The following is a 14,641-nucleotide window of genomic DNA, read 5'->3' on the forward strand; positions in this document are numbered from 1 at the left end:
ACTGCTGAATCCCACTTTTAAGGAGCTGGCCGTGGTGCCAAGCAAATGAGTTTTGCTCAATGACTAAAAATAAGAAAAGGGATTTGAAACCGCGCTTTAAGAGCAGACTGCAAACTGAACGCAGCACCTTCGACGGCTCGGCCATCCAGACTGTAAGTTCATTTAAATTTTGAACTTTTGTGTCTTCTTACATGAAGTTAAGATCCGGCGCACTAACCTGGAAACGATACTCGATCAATTCATCGCATAAAAATAATTGAGGTCTGTGAGACGATTAATAATTGCTGTAAGCACCATGAATACCAATACTTTCTGTGAGAGACCGAGCTTGCAGACGATCTGGCTTCTCCTGCCCTTTGCCTGGCACATGTTGCGGGTTTAATTTAGTAAACTGGGTGAGTTCGCTGATCGCGGGGAGACGGTTGGAGCGTCTGTGGCCCCACTGTGAGGATGTGGAAGTGAACACGGTGGCTGGGTGATCCGTGACATTTCTGCAAAGGGCAGCGGAGGAGAAGGATTGAGAACTTTCAGTGTGGGACAGAAGTTGTTTCAGGTGAGCCTCCTCATTACCGATCAGCGCAGAGGGAGCTCACTGGTCAGCTCCCCTCTGTGGGGGCTGTTGTGCCAGAGGTTTCTGTAGTGTAGTGGTTATCATGTTTGCTTTACACGCAAAAGGTCCCTGGTTAGATCCCAGGCAGAAACATTATGTTTGAACTTGCCAAAGGGGAACAATCAGAGGCGAATTTTGTCTCCTGGCAAATGCTGCCTGATTTCCAGAATTTGCTGTTATTATTTGCTATTTTTTCTCCTGGCAAAAGGGCTCCCTTATTCCTTAATTGCTCTTTATTTCACTTCAATAATAGATAACTTTCAGTGAGAGAAAACGGATCCACCGGGGACCTTTCGTGTGTGAGGCCAACGTGATATCCGCTACACTACAGCCCATCAAAGGGCGAGAAACCACTGAATATAAAGGATGAGCTCACAAATATCAGGGGCAGTGCAGTCTGGCCAACGTCAAACCCTCCTTTCTTATTCAGCAGTGGCATGAACGGGAATCAGACGTCACAAAGTTTAACTAAAGACACAAATACAATTAACACTTCTAAATCTTTTCACTGTAAAATTCTTTAACTTTATTTGAAATCCTACTGCGTTGAATCTGAAAATGAGCACCATGGGATTTTATCTTTACAACTGATTCTATTTTCTGTGCAAGGTAGGAATAACCGGTGCTGTTAAATTTGACAAAAGTTTCCCCAGGTTCCTGGTGTCATCAGCTATGAAGATTTTGAACCAGACTCCTAACATGCAGTGAGCAAAATGGGTCAACATGCATAAGAACATAAGAAAATAAGAAATAGGAGCAGGAGTCGGCCATACGCCCCTCGAGCCTGCTCCGACATTTAATACAATCATGGCCGATCCGATCATGGACTCAGGTCCACTTCCCTGCCCGCTCCCCAAAGCACAGGACAAATGATCGAAGTATCGACTGTCCCTCAGTCAGCATTTCTTTCATTGTGCAAAAGAAGGTGAGGGGTTAATTAATGATGCTTTCCCGTGAAAGCAACACAAAAGTTTCAGAAAAATAACATACGGTGACTGGCAGGTGAGCGCTGTTTCTGACACCTGGTGGGAATGGGCGGAGATTTTAAAGCCGCTTGTATTGTGAAACCTTCATATCGCCGAACATCTGAGACTTCATGTGTGGACCTTGTGACGCAATGGTTGCGCGCCTGACTCCAAATCGAACGGTTGTGTGTTCTAATCATGTTGAGGTTGCAATTATTTTCAACATTGTTCTTCCAGAAAATATTTTCTTTGCTGTTTGGCAATAACCAGACCCTTGCTCCAAGATCTGTCTCACTGTTTCCCCGCTGTCAGGCAGAGATACGCCTGCTGTCCTCATTTATTTCATGTGACAGGACACACAAGTTCAAAATCAATCTGCAGGTGGCCACATCTAGCACTGAATACTCAGGGTGGCGGAGTGGTTTAAGGTGCTGTGTTCAGATCGCAGTCTCCTCTGGAGATGCATGTTTGACTTTGACATTTCTTGTTTTTAATCATTTAGTGAAACTCTTTGTTTGACACCATGACCAACTCCTTAAAAGTGGGATTCTGCAGTCCACCTGCTCGCTTCACATTTCTGTCTGACATGGTGCTGAAAGTGGAGATGTTTCCGCAGTGTCGCGCTTAACACGTTCACCTCACAAGCGAAAGCTCCCTGGCCGAGAATATTTTCTGGAGGTTTTTCCTCATACATGCTCAGGGGCGAGTTCTGTCCTGAACACTCAAGCTAAAGTGCTGAGTTCATTCCCCATGTTGTTAGCAGCCTGCCAGTGAATCTGTTTAAGGTGTTCAAACAGATTCCTGACAAAGCTGTCCCGGCTCGCTTCCCGGAGACACCGTGGTCACCAGTGCCCCAGTTTCAGTGGGTCAGCCGCGGGAGGTTGGCCATCCGTTAGAGAATACCCAAGATCAGGGATCAGTCTCGGACAGGGATCCCCAGCCGGCAGCCTTCGGCGGTGAGGGACTCACGGGAGAGGTCGTGGTGGACCAGCCACTAACTGAGAGTCCCCAGCCTACAGCCCCCGGCTGTGCAGAACCCTCAGTTAACGAAATCAACTCAGCAGCCACACCTAAAGGGGAAGTTTGTTGTTGCCCCAGAGGGGCCATTCCCCCGATAATGTGGGACTCAGGCACACCTCCAGTCAGAACACTCTGGGTCCTGCGGTACAGACCGCCTTACCGCCGGCCACACAGGCAAACCAGAGACTGAATAAGGGAAGGAGAAGAACAGGGATTAACTTGGCCAGTCGGAGACGGGTGGCAGATGTATATAATAACACGATATGAGTTTAAGAATGTTTAAGAGTTCTAGTTTTAAATTAAGATTTTAGAAATTTCAGGTCACCACAACCTCACGAGGAATCCATGGGTAAAGAAGTAGTGAGAGGAATAAGATCGGTTATGAAGGAATTGTGGCCGGCCGTGTAAGGGGTGGTTTTCAGGGGGTCAGCTTGCCCTTCTGACCTGATATGAGTGGTTCCGAATCGCTACCACACCCTTGGTTCTAGACACTGGAATTATGAAGGGACTGTGACAGACTTGGACAGACAACCGGTTTCAAGGTAGGAAGCAGGTATGACTTTATTGTGTTTAAAAAGAAGTAAAAGGCACACCTTTAATAACACACACAGACCAATACACACTGAGGGGTACAACACATTGAATAAATTGTCAAATTACAGCCTGTGGGGAAAATAATACAGCTTAAACTCTAAATGGGGTAAAGAGGAGAATGCAGATACATTTACACAAGTTATCCCAGCCTCCCACCTCCCAATTCCCCTAACTAACTAAGTTATAGCTCTGAGGGTTCAGGGGCTATGCTCACCAATCCCTTTAGACAGTTGCCGGTGATTCGTGGTTTCGGGGTTCGCTGCACTTGGCCTTCACGGCGAGCCGTACCCCGGACAGAGGAGAGGACTTCGGACTGCGTAGTCTTCGGTTGGGGTGCGTCCGTTGATACACTAAGTTGCGTTTTGGATGTATGGGGTAAGTACCCACTTTCTTTGGTTAGGAATAGTTTTAGTTAGTCACTTTTGGTAATTTCTCTCCCGTTGGGTCGTTCAGAAGTAGATTGTAGAGTGATTGTCAATTTGGTTGCTGACAACATTCCGTTTCGTGGGCCTCGTGCTCGGTCAGTTCTTGATGAATTCTGATAGTTTCCTTCACTGTTCCATTTCTTCACTGTAGAGGAAGCAGGCTGCTTGTGTCTGTGTCTGTGTTCCAGTCTATGTCCTTTTTCGAGTCAGTGCGAGTTCCAGTCTGTGTTCTGTTAGTTTTTCCTTGTAAAACTGGGGGATAGATATATCCCCCAAAAAAGACTTTGTTATCTCCCATCAAATCCCTTGGCTCTGTGTAAACTGTTCTGTCCATTGATTTTTAAATGTCTCCTTTGTCGGCAGTAACTCGATTGGGGTGTAAGAATGTGCTATCACTGGTTTTGCATTGTTTGAGGATTGTCCAGTTTCCTGACCATGATTTCCATTGTGCTTGATTGGGTAATTCGATTATCTCTTATGGGGTGAATAGTTCCCCCCAGACAGTCTATGATCCTTAATACATGAATTTGCTTCACAGAGTTTAGCCCCACCTCCTGTACTCGGTAACTCTTTTTTGCACCCAAAATGTTGTAGAATCTTAAAATTGATCTGCTCCTTCCCATAGATGTTTCGGGGATCTCAGGCTTCTGAAATTTAGGTCCATTTTGAATTCTCTTTCCTATGAGTCCAAACACTGTGCGCGGGGGGGGGGGGGGGGGGGGTCTCGATGAATGCATTCCCTTTTATCCCCTGCAGGCGTCGTCTGCCCCTTTAAACTCATTTTAAAAGCCCAGAAAGGAATTCTTCTCCTCTGCAGGGGAAAGGTACCAGGAATCTTTGCGAGATATTGGTAAATTCTACATTCCTCCCCTGTGATACCATGTCATTTATGGTATCATCTTACAGGTGAGCAAAGTTCCTGGCTCTCAAGAAATAACCTTCCCTGTAAATTAACTAAACTAATACCAAAATATGCATTACACTTATGCAACATCACCGCAGATACACACTTTTCCCTTTACAGGTACAAACTTTTTACGTTTACACCCTCCCAGCTTGGAGGGGGTTCCATCCCTACAATTGCATTTCAGCACAGTTACATTTCATTTCAATTGCATTATATTCACCAGAATGGAGCCAACGTACAACCACATTACAGAAGGAAGAACATAGATTAAAATTAAACAACATCAATTGGTCTCCTGAGGTTTGTCCATCACCCGGTAATGTCTGGATCCTGCCCTTGAGAACTGCTCTCAGGCTGGCTGACACACAAGACAAACTCAAAACAATCACCTAAACATTACTGAAACATTACCCTCAATTCTAAACTAAACCTTAAAATGTAAAATGGTGCAGTCAGCTACCTTCGACTAAAAATTAGAGCTATGTACAACCGCCACCCGTCTCCGGGTGGCCTGGTTAGTCCCTGTCAGGCCCATGCCTTGTGCGGTCTGATAGCCGCCTGGATGCTCGGGTTTCCCCGCAGCCGGTGAGCTGGAGACCCTTGTCTCTGGGGCAGCTCGATGCTACTGCTCCTGTGAGACCCTCACCGCTGGAGGCGGCTGGCTGGGGGTCCTTACTCTGAGCGGCCTCTGTACTTCTGACCATCGGCCTTTCCTGTCGGGCTGCCCTTCTCCAAGGGTAGAATCGCTGAGGCTCAGATGCCGGTGACCACGGTATCTTTGGCCGTGGTATATGGAGGGTCCTTCTCAGGGCTTGGGTTACTGGGGGTGCGTCCGAATCCCAAACGATGGGTGGGATTGCCCCTCCAGTTTGCAATTCACCGTCCCGAAAGGCACGGTTTCTGAGCCTGCCACATTCCCTGTGGGCCCTCCACCGTCGGGGGCGGCCAATGGAGGGTCCCTGTCCTGAGAACAGTTCACACATCCCGGCTGAACTCTGTGCTTGGCTGACCCTGGGTTGTAGAGCTTGCACTGGTTGATGTGGAACCACTGAGTACAGCGGGGCAGCTTTATGGCATAGACCATCGGGCTTGCCTTGTCGACGATGCTGTGTGGCCCCATATATAATGCTTCAAAAACCCCGACCCGAGCATGGTTCCTCACCATGACCTGGCCTCCTATCTCCCAATCGTGGTGTTTGCTGGGTTCCAGCAACAATCGGTTACTCTGATGCTGTCTGTCCATATTACGAGCAGCCTGCCAGTGAATCTGTTTGAGGTGTTCAAACAGGTTCCTGACAAACCAGTCCCAGTTCACCTCTCTGAGCTGACCTTCTGTGAGCACCGGGGCGAGGACATGGGTGGGGGTCCGCATGATACGGCCAGTCATGAGATCGCATGGGGAATACCCCGTGCTCTTTGACTGGCTGGCTCGGATCCCCATTAGGACCAACGGTAAGACCTCCACCCACTTTTGGGGTGAGTCTCCTGTCTCCTTCCGCAGCCTTTCTTTAATGGTGTAGTTTAAAAGCTCCACATTACCCGATGACTGTGGATTGTGGGCAATGTGCCATTTCCCCTCAATGCCAAGCACCTTAAGGGTTGCCTGCATTACCTGCCAGGTGAAATAGCTCCCCTGGTCCGACTCCACATACTGTGGGAGTCCCCACCGGGAGAACCCTTCCCTCACTAGAGTCTTAGCTGTCCCTAGTGCGGTGGCTGTTCGGCAGTTGAAGGCTTCAACCCATTTTGAGAACACGTCCACCAGGACGAGGCAGTATTTGTGGCCTCCCTGGGCGGTGGGTAGGGGCCCGATGTAGTCAATTTGGATTGACGGCCATGGTCCCTCTACCATCCTGACGTGTCCTAGGGACACCTTCCTTTTCTGGGGGTCAGGGTTGTTCGCAGCACACACCAGGCAGTTCGCACAGAACCCACGGACGTCCTCCCTGAGTCCCGGCCACTATCCTGCCTGTTCCACTCGTTGCCAGGTGGTCTCAGGCCCGGGGTGTCCCGCTCCTGGACCCTCATGGGCCAGTTTTAGGAATTCCCTCTGGTGCTGCTGTGGCATGGCCTATTGTCCCTCTTCAAACAGCATGCCTTCCTTAACGGTAATGGCTGCTGTGCCGTACGGACCTTCTACTCTCTCTCCTCCAGCTAGCACATTCAGGACAGCTTTCAGGACTGGGTCCTGTGCCTGAACTGTTTTTAAGTCCGGGGCCAAAGCTATCACTGTACTCTCTGCTGCCCTGTTCTTATTCTTGACCGCTGATATGCGGCCGGTGTGATAGGGGTCCCAGAACTTTCCCGTGCGGGCACCTTCTATGGCCAGTTTGTCAGCCTGTTGGTTTCCCTCTGCACGGGGATCGGTTTTTGAATGGTCCCTTACCTTATGTCTGTAGACCTTTCCCTCTGCCCCCACCGCTGTCATGATTTTCTCCAGCAGGGGCTTGATTGCCAGGGGTCTCCCGTCAGCGGACGTTTATCCGCGAGGGGACCAGATAGCCAGGTACTCCGTACACGAATTGCAGGTGAACATACTGTCCGAGCAAATCGAGTACGGGATAGGGAATTCCTCGGGGTGGGTCACCACGTACATTACGGCGGACAGTTCAGCATGCTAGGCACTCATGGTGCTGGGGAGCTTCATTGCCAGGGCAATACCTGCCCTTGGGTCATAGACTCTGCACCCAGTGAGTCGCTCAACAGCAGATACCGTGCTGGACCCATCCACGTAGATGTCCCGGCCTATAGGGTGTAACCCAGCCCGAAGGCCAATGTTCACCTCCCATACCCCTTCTACGGAGCACCTGTGGGCTTTCCCTGGGTTGATTAGGTTGGCTTCGAGTCTTGGCTCACGGGGGCCTTCTACTGTGAGGTCCATCTGGGAGAGGAGCAGGGTCCAGCGAGCAATGCGGGCACTGCTCACCGTCCCGTCCTTAATCCTCCCATCTAGGAGCATCTGAGTCGGTGTGTGGTGGGTTAGGAGTGTTAGAGGAGACCCTCCCATGAAGATCAAGGATCTTTTCACTGCCCAATGTGTGGCTAGGAGGTGTCTCTCATAGTTGGAGTACCCCTTCTCCACATCTGTGAGGATCCTGGAGGAGTAAACCACCGGTCTCAACTGGCCGTGCCACTCTTGAAGCAGCACTGAGCTCAAACTGTCCCCGCTGGCTGCCACCTCCAGGAAAAACTCTTTTCCTACATCTATCGCTCCTAAGGCTGGTGCGGTCTGCAAGTCCTTCTTGAGCTGATTAAATGCTGCCTCGCAAACCCTCATCCCAGTCCCACTCTACCCCCTTGTGTAGGAGCCTGAGCAGAGGGGCTTCGGTGGCTGCATAATCCTCAATGAAGTCTCTACAGTGTCCAGTGAGCCCGAGAAAGGATCTTACCCCTGTCACTGTGTTGGGGGCTGGTAACTCCTGCACTGCCTCCCTTCTAGCCTGTCTATGGCCCTTTCCCCAGCGCGCACAGTCAGCCCCAGGAATTTGACTTCCTTCTGGCTGATCTGTGCCTTCTTGGGGTTTACATTAAACCCTTCTTTTTTTAGCAGCTCCAGCAGCTCGGTTAGCAGTGGGCCATGCTCCTCCCCCTGATCGGTAAACAGGAGCAGGTCATCCACATACTAACCAACTGCTGGGGTCTGCTAAAGCCCTTTAAACAGTTCGCCATGCATTGGTGAAAAATGCTGGGGCTGTTGTGGAAGCCTTGGGGAAGACAGTTCCACGTGTATTGTTGGCCCTTAAAGGTAAAGGCGAACTTGTACTGGTCCTCCCGATTTAAAAGAGTGGACCAGAACCCATTGAAATGTCCAGCACCGTGAAAGTGGTCGCGGATGCTGGAATACTCCCTCTGAGGTCCGCTGCGTCTGCTACAGTGGGTGAACAGGCAGGGATATTCTTATTTAGTATTCGATAGTCCACGGTAGCCCTCCATGAGTTGTCCCATTTCTTAACCGGCCACAGTGGAGAGTTCACATGGGTAGCTATCGGTGTTAACACCCGTTGCTCTACCAGTGATCCCAGCGCCTTTGTCAGGACTGCCTCTGCCTCCCTGGGGAAGTTATATTGCATTTGTGGTTGGGTCATGGGGTCCCCTTCTATACTAACTTCCACCCCCGTTACCCTGCCACAGTCATGTTTGTGGGTGGCGAAAGCTGCAAGGTGTGCCCGTACATATGCCTGGTACTCCACTGGGGTGTTACTGACCAGTAATTCCAAGTCATAACCCTCCTTTGGCTTCACGGTACACAACGTTCCCTTGGCCCCTTTTTCTGGAATCACCGCCACCTCACCTTCCCTGTCTGTCCCTATGTCTCCCCATAGACAGTGGTTCCTCAGATCCAAAAGGATCTAGTGGCTAATGATAAAATCAGCCCTCAGGATCCCTTTTCCCTCCTGCTCCCATTTCATCAGGACACACTTCCATTTGGTTTTGAGTGTCCCTAACTGAATGGTGAGCGGGATGGGAAACAAACCAGTTTGCTCGTTGCCTGTGAACCCCACTAGACTGTACGGGACCCCGTTCGATAGAGGTGAGGTAGCCGGGTTATCTGCATGTACAAGGGTGCAGGAAGCACCAGTATCTAGCAGATAGATCCCGTTCACTTTCGCCACCTCCATTGTAACGCACGGTCTCTTCCAGGCATCGTACTCTAGGGAACACAGTTACACAGGCTGCGCTGGCTCTAGTCATACACATGGGTGGGTTGGAGCAGAGGGTTTTACCGTACCGGCTACTGTACCGGTTGCGGTAGGTACTGCTCCCAGTCCGTTTATAAGTGTCGGTAGGGTGGCTACGAGTGTCTCATATGAGTCGGGTGTTCCTGCCCCGGCCTTACGGGCTGGGGTTGGAGCGGCCTTTCCCTTGCTCTCTTTCCAAGGGTTCCTACAGTCCTTCCTTCAGTGCCCACTTTTCCCACACCCAAAACATTCACCCCCTTTGTGGGGAGGGTTCCCACCTTCCTGATGCCACTCTCTCTTGCCTTGACTGGGTTTAATCTCATGGACCTTCCCGTTCCGGTAAGCCAGTGTCAACTGTCCAACCACTGCCTCCTCGGTGGTTCTGTGGTCTCTTGGATCGAACCAGACCCGGGCTTTTGTCTTTACTCCAGGTAAGCTGTTTGCCACCAGGCTGCGGAGCCAGTGAGCCAGCTCGTTAGGGGCCAGGTGGGCCCGGTCAAGAACCCCACTACAGGCCCTTTCGTAGACCGGCCACAACCTGTCGGCGAAAGCCTGTGGAGTCTCCCCATCGAGCTGTACTGTCTTCTCCACTCGGGTGAAAGGACTCCCGTCGTTCATACCCATGGCCTCTAAAACCTCCTCCTTAACCGTAGCGTACGTGTTTCGCCCCTTTCTGCTGTCCGCAGAGAGGGAATGGCAAAGCTTGGTGTCTAGTGAGAAGAGCAACAGCTTAGCCTACTCTGAATCATCGCACCCGTTAATATCCCCTGTGTGTTCCACTTCCAGGAAGTGTACCGAGGGATCTCCCTGTTGGGTGAGCTTACTTAGGTGGCCTATCATAGCCCTCAGTTTTTGGGTGTCATGGGGGCTATGAAATTGCTTACTAGGGGTCCTGCTGCCCCATTTGCACCAGGTGGGCCAAACGTCTGCTGCCGGACCGAGTGCATTGGCCTTGGTTCCAGCCCTCCTTGTATTGGCTTGCCTGCTTCCCCCTGCTACCAAACCGATTTAAAACTCGGGGCCACCGGTGTTGGTAGTTCACAATCGTTACCTGCCCCAGACTCTGGTTGACACCCCCGCTGCTCTGGGCTGTTCCCGGGAGCTGTAGGCGGTGACTGTGGGGTTTCTCCTTACTCTACCAGGTGTTCCTGTGCTAAACCCGGGTTTTTCAAGCACACCATGCATTTAGCCCGGGATAGAGCAAGGTTCAAGCCTTGGATTAGCTGCTGGCAGGGGCCATGGTCACCAACCTCAAATTCCCTGGTACTGGCTACCTTATAGGCTACCTGAATGTCTTTCACCCTCTCCCCATAATCTTTAACTTGCTTGGCGAGGCAGGAATTATATTCCCGCAATACAAGTTCGCTATTCTTGGCTTCAATAATCTGACACTGTAAAAGGTCCAGTTGGGTTTTGTGCCTTTCTTTAGTGAGCTCTCTACTTTCCTTTCACTGTCCCACCTCTGTCCACAGCCTTTCCCCGACTCTGTCCCTTGCACTGGACCTCTCCTCTGCCTGCCTCAATATTCCCTTTAATTTCTCATTCTCCTCATCTAGAAGCCGGATCTGTCGCTGAAGGCAAATTAGCCAAATGGCCTTCTCTATTGACTTTTTATGGTCTTGCTCTCGGTCCATTGAGCTGCAGCATCTTCCGGATGCTCAGCATACAATAGATCGAGTACCGACTCCTTCGCCACATTTACCCTCTTAAACACATACGAGGAAATCCCCTCTTCCTTTTTGCTTCTTTTCATGAAACCAGTCTCTCTCTTATCACGTCCCTTGCCCCAGAGTCCCTTGGTGGTCGCCATTATGTAAGGGGTGATTTTCGGAGGGTCAGCTTTCCCTTCTGCCCTTAAATGAATCGCTCCCACACCCTTGGTTCTAGACTCTTGAATTATAAAGGGACTGTGACAGACTTGGGCAAACAATCGGTTTCAAGGTAGGAAGCAGGCATGGCTTTATTGTGTTTAAAAGGAAGCAAAAGGCACATCTTTAATAACACACAGACTAGTTAGAGCAATAGACACGAAGGGTACAACACGTTGAATAAATTGTCAACATACAGCATATGGGGAAAAGAATACAGCTTAAACTCCAAATGGGGTAAAGAGGAGAATGCAGATACATTCACACAAGTTATCCAAGCCTCTCCCCTCCCAATTCCCCTGACTAACTAAGTTATAGCTCTGGGGGTTCAGGAGCGATGCTCACCAATCCCTTTTGACAGTTGCCGGTGAATCGTAGTTTCGGGGTTCGCTGTACTTGGCCTTCTAGGCGAGCCGTATCCCGGACGGAGGAGAGGACTTCGGACTGCGTAGTCTTCAGTTGGGGTGATGCAGTAAGTTGCGTTTTGGATGTATGGAGTAAGTACCCACTTTCTTTGGTTGGAATAGTTTTAGTTAGTCCTTTTTGGTAATTTCTCACCCGTTGGTCGTTCAGAAGTAGATTGTAGAGTGGAAATAAATGTCGATTCTTCGGTTTTTGCTGAGTTGGTTTCGGTTGGTCGTTTCGCTGGTTGTGGTGGCCCGGGTTGTCAATTTGGTTGCTGACAACCTTCTGTTTCGTGGGCCTCGTGCTGTTTGCATGCTCGGTCGGTCCTTGATGATTTCTTGCACTTTTCCCCACGACTCCATTTCTTCACTCCCCACCTCCGGCTGCTTGTGTTCTTTTCCTTGTAAAACTGGGAATAGATATATCCAAATAAAAGGCTTCCTTATCTCCCACCAAATCTGGCCCAGCTCTTTGTTTCAGGGGAGCTGCTCATTAGTTTTGAGCTCTCTTCTTTGTCAGAATTTGTCAGGCTTGTTCAGCAGTAATTTGATTAAGTTGTATAGTTTAGATAATGGTTGGTAATTTGATTATCTCTTAGGGGGTGAATTGGTGTTGCATAGTTCCCCCAGATATCTGAGATCCTTAATACACGAATTTGCTTCACAGAGGTTAGTCCCATGTCATGTATTCGGTAACTCTTTTTTTCGTAGCCAAAATGTTGTAGAATCTTAAAATTGATATGCTGCTTCCCAGAGATGTTTAGGGGATCTCAGGCCTCTGTAATTTAGATCCAAATTAAATTCCCTTTCTTATGAGTTAAAACACTGTGGGGGCTCCATGAATGCATCCCCTTTTATCCCCTGCAGGCCTCGTCTTCCTCTTTAAACTCATTTGTGTCCTGAAGTTTGTCCTTCCATTTTAAAAGTCCAGAAAGGGATTCTTCTCCTTTGCAGTGGAACAGGTACAAGGAATCTTTGCGAAATATTGGTAAATTCTACATCCTCAAAACAAGTAAAGCAAGTATTCAATATGGAAACCAAAACTGCACGCAGTATTCCAGGTCTTGCCTCACCAGTCTCCTTTATAACTGCAACAAGACTTCTCTGCTTTTATACTCCATCCCCTTTGCAATAAATGGACTGCATCCCAGAGTACTTAAGGAGGTGGCCTTGGAAATAGTGGATGCATTGACAGTCATTTTCCAACATTCCATTGACTCTGGATCAGTTCCTATGGAGTGGAGGGTAGCCAATGTAACCCCACTTTTTAAAAAATGAGGGAGAGAGAAAACAGGGAATTATAGACCAGTCAGCCTGACATCGGTAGTGGGTAAAATGATGGAATCAATTATTAAGGATGCCATAGCAGTGCATTTGGAAAGAGGTAATATGATAGGTCCAAGTCAGCATGGATTTGTGAAGGGAAATCATGCTTGACAAATCTTCTGGAATTTTTTGAGGATGTTTCCAGTAAAGTGGACAAGGGAAAACCAGTTGATGTGGTATATTTGGACTTTCAGAAGGCTTTCGACAAGGTCCCACACAACAGATTAATGTGCAAAGTAAAAGCACATGGGATTGGGGGTAGTGTGCTGACATGGATTGAGAACTGGTTGTCAGACAGGAAGCAAAGAGTAGGAGTAAATGGGGACTTTTCAGAATGGCAGGCAGTGACGAGTGGGGTACCGCAAGGTTCTGTGCTGGGGCCCCAGCTGTTTACACTGTACATTAATGATTTAGACGAGGAGATTAAATCTAGTATCTCCAAATTTGCGGATGACACGAAGTTGGGTGGCAGTGTGAGCTGCGAGTAGGATGCTATGAGGCTGCAGAGTGACTTGGATAGGTTAGGTGAGTGGGCAAATGCATGGCAGATGAAGTATAAAGTGGATAAATGTGAGGTTATCCACTTTGGTGGTAAAAACAGAGAAAAAAGACTATTATCTGAATGGTGACAGATTAGCAAAAGGGGAGGTGCAAAGAGACCTGGGTGTCATGGTACATCAGTCATTGAAGGTTGGCATGCAGGTACAGCAGGCGGTTAGGAAAGCAAATGGCATGTTGGCCTTCATAGCGATGGGATTTGAGTACAGGGGCAGGGAGGTGTTGCTACAATTGTACAGGGCCTTGGTGAGGCCACACCTGGAGTATTGTTTACAGTTTTGGTCTCCTAACCTGAGGAAGGACATTCTTGCTATTGAGGGAGTGCAGCGAAGGTTCAACAGACTGATTCCCGGGATGGCGGGACTGACCTATCAAGAAAGACTGGATCAACTGGGCTTGTATTCACTGGAGTTCAGAAGAATGAGAGGGGACCTCATAGAAACGTTTAAAATCCTGACGGGGTTAGACAGGTTAGATGCAGGAGAATGTTCCCAATGTTAAGGAAGTCCAGAACCAGGGGACACAGTCTAAGGATAAGGGGGAAGCCATTTAGGACCGAGATGAGGAGGAATGTCTTCACCCAGAGAGTGGTGAACCTGTGGAATTCTCTACCACAGAAAGTTGTTGAGGCCAATTCACTAAATATATTCAAAAAGGAGTTAGATGAAGTCCTTACTACTAGAGGAATCAAGGGGTATGGTGAGAAAGCAGGAATGGGGAACTGAAGGTGCATGTTCAGCCATGAACTCATTGAAAGGCGGTGCAGGCTAGAAGGGCCAAATGGCCTACTCCTGCACCTATTTTCTATGTTTCTATGTTTCTATGTTTCTATTCCATTGGCCTTCTGATCAATTGCTTTACCTGCATACTAACCTTTTGTGTTTCATGCACAAGTAACCGCAGGTCCCGCTGTTACTGCAGCACTGTGCAATTTTTCTCTATTTAAATAATAACTTGTCTTTGATTTTTTCTGCCAAAGTGCATAACCTTGCACTTTCCAACATTATATTCCATCTGCCAAATTTTTGCCCACTCACTTAGCCTGGCTATGTTGTTTTGCAGATTTGTTGTGTCCTCCTCACACATTGCATTTCCTCCCATCTTTGGCTATGTTACACTCGGTCCCTTCTTCCAAGTCGTTAATCTAGATTATAAAGAGTTGGGGTCCCAGCACTGATCCCTGCAGCACCCCACTAGTTACTGTTTACCAACCAGAGAATGAACCATTTATCCCGACTTTCTGTTTTCTGTTGGTTAGCCAATCCTCTATCCATTCTAATATATT

General features: G+C 48.8%; 1 non-coding gene across 1 annotated transcript; it reads left to right on the forward strand.

The window, feature by feature from the left end:
* The first annotated feature begins 630 nt into the window (after positions 1-630).
* On the forward strand, positions 631-703 carry trnav-uac (transfer RNA valine (anticodon UAC)). Its single transcript has one exon. It is a non-coding gene; the product is annotated as a tRNA-Val (tRNA).
* The last annotated feature ends 13,938 nt before the right edge of the window (positions 704-14,641 follow it).

This window comes from Pristiophorus japonicus, unplaced genomic scaffold (assembly GCF_044704955.1).
Source record: "Pristiophorus japonicus isolate sPriJap1 unplaced genomic scaffold, sPriJap1.hap1 HAP1_SCAFFOLD_262, whole genome shotgun sequence".
NCBI lineage: Eukaryota > Metazoa > Chordata > Chondrichthyes > Pristiophoridae > Pristiophorus > Pristiophorus japonicus.